The sequence below is a fragment of the Gallus gallus genome, chromosome 1, assembly GCF_016699485.2.
Source record: "Gallus gallus isolate bGalGal1 chromosome 1, bGalGal1.mat.broiler.GRCg7b, whole genome shotgun sequence".
NCBI classification, from domain to species: domain Eukaryota; kingdom Metazoa; phylum Chordata; class Aves; order Galliformes; family Phasianidae; genus Gallus; species Gallus gallus.
In genome coordinates, this window is record NC_052532.1 from 185,540,108 (window position 1) to 185,542,950 (window position 2,843).

Sequence of the window (2,843 nt, forward strand, 5' to 3'; positions counted from 1 at the left end):
GGGAATGGTTTTAAACTGAGACAGGGGAGGTTTAGGTTAGATATTAGGAAGAAGTTTTTCACCCAGAGGGTGGTGACACACTGGAACAGGTTGCACAAGGAGGTTGTGGATGCCCCATCCCTGGAGGCATTCAAGGCCAGGCTGGATGTGGCTCTGGGCAGCCTGGTCTGGTGGTTGGCGACCCTGCACATAGCAGGGGGGTTGAAACTGGATGATCTTTGAGGTCCTTTTCAACCCAGGCCGTTCTATGATTCTATGATTCTATGAAGTACTGCGTTGCTGCTAGGAGAGGAGAAGAAGGGCTTTTCAGGCAGATGCAAGAAGAATGAAGCAAGTGCTGCTGGTCTGAAAAGAAATAGCAGTTGTGGGAAGAATTTCCTACTGCTGTTTTTGGCATTAGGTAACACATATTTCCCTGCCCCTCCACTTACTGACTTTATTAGGTTGTTTTCTGAAGAGTTAGTCTTCTGCCTATGGCTGCTGCATACTAATGAAACAGTGTTTGTCAAGGCTGAGAAGTCATACAGTTCTTTAGTCTCCCTCTTCCCTCAAGCATGCAGAGGTTGTTGTTACCTACAGCTGTCCCCTTCAAAAATTTGGCAGCAAATCAGGCCTGCACTAGCAAACAGGAGGTTGACCACAGAATACTACTACAGAATTAGAAAAAAGCGTTTGGATTTAGCCAGTCTGTGGTTTGGGTACTAAGAGTGTAGGACCACCTCATGCCTCAGCCTCGCAAATATTCTCTACTGCCCTCAAATCCCATCACTCTTGGACACAAGTTCCCATCTCCAAAGTTCCAAAACCCCATCACCAAGTAACTTGTATTCTCTGTAACAACAAGCAATCAAACAAAGAAAAAAGCTCTACAAATACTAAGCATTCAGTGCTTTTGTATGTCTAAATTCTCAATTTCCTTTGGTTTGCATACAGTTCTGGACATGTTTGGTTGTGCTCTTTGGTAACTGGCATGTGTGTGTATGCACAGTGTGCTGAGCCATCCTGAGGAGTTCATAAAAGAGAACAAAACAGCCACTGAAACAGTCTTTCTTCAGTTAGCAGTGAAACCCACATTGTCTGTTTTAAGAGAAGGCTGGTATTACAGTGAGAGCATTCACAGGGCCTCGGTCTGAAAGAGAGCTGAAAGACTACAGTTCTGTGCTTCTGTGACGCAGTGCTTCTGCGTACCTCCTGCTGCTTGGCCCAGGCCTAGGGTTGTCCCATTGGTAGCCACTGTTGGCCACTGTGACAAAGAGAGGTAGACAGCATTCATCCTGACTGTCCTTACAATGCCTTCCACAAGGCCTGGCTGCTGGGACATGGGCTGCAAGAACTGTGGTTGGTAGAAGTGCTCCTGGTCTAGAACCATTTCAGTTCAGGACATTTTTCGTCCTCATACCATGCTAGATCCATAGGGGAAAAAAGGTGTATTACTCTATTTGTTTCACTTAGATGAATAACTCATCATCCCCTGAGCTGGCCATTGATTGAACAGTAAGATCTTTGGACAGATTGTACATACAATAGAAAAGATAAAATAATCCAGGAGATGATGTCAGGAAAACACTTGTGTAGTGGTGGCAACAATTCACTGAAGGGAATGCGCCCTGAATTCATTAAAAGCAGAATTACAAACTTTCTTAAGTTGGCCCTATGGCACAGCCTTCCTGCACAGGCTCTTCAAATCAGGCTCCAGGCCTTGACCTATGCTTGGCATCAAAACTCCTGACAGAAGTCCTTCTGAAAAACCACTCACCATTCTCAGTAAGAGAAACAAATCACATACTTAAAATCCGCCCTTTGTTCTGGAAGTGACTGATAACAAGTTTTAAAACTCCCCAGGCAGCTAAGAGCTACTGAGTGGTGTCACAAGGCACACAGAGGAGCTAGTGAGCAACTCTCCCACGTCAGGAGAATTATTTGATATCAAAGTGATGGAGAGAGTACACTCAAAGGATGGCACAAAGCAAACTTAAATCTCAACTCTTAACTTTCTAATGTATTTTTTAAAAGACAGATGGACGTAAATGTTTCTAGAAAGAATGTAGTGGTGAACAGGCTAAAGATGGGCCCTCTCCTTAATATCTAAATGGGAATTTTGCTCATCTTTCTAAAAAAGTAAAATACAGCGGGAGCGGGACTACTAAGATGAAAGTAGAACTGAACCAGGCAGTTGCTGTAATGCATCTTACAACAACCAAATGCAGCTGAAGAGGGCCATGTTTTGAGGGACATCGTTAGTGGGCAAGGGGGCCATGGGTGGATGGTTGGACCAGATGACCTTAGAGGTCTCTTCCAACCTTGATGATCCTATGATTCTAAGAGCTCAAGTGTGCTGAGAAAGCAGCCAATTTTTAGACAGCAACTTGCGACATGGAGTAGCTATCATGTGCTGATGTTTCATTGACAGTTTTTTTACAGTTAAGTAAATTTTGAACTAAAATTATCAGAGCAAAATTAACTATGAGAACAAAATTAAATGAACACTTCAACTGCCGTGCAAAGAGTTTGCTCAGGCTGTAGCATCAGGCTGCTCATACTGCACCGAGGTTGTTCAGATGTTCTTTAAGCTCTTAAGTTCTTTACAAGGAGAGTGGTGAGGTGCTGGAACAGGCTGCCCAGAGAGGTTGTGGATGCTCTGTGCTTGGAGGTGTTCAAGGCCAGGTTGGATGGGGCCCTGGGCAGCCTGGTCTAGTATTAAATGTGGAGATTGGTGGCCCTGCCTGTGGCGGGGGGGATTGCAGCTTGATGATCCTTGAGGTCCCTTCCAACCTGGGCCATTCTGTGATTTTGATTATGATTCTATGAGATACTGACGTAGAATCCTCAGCCATTTACACTGC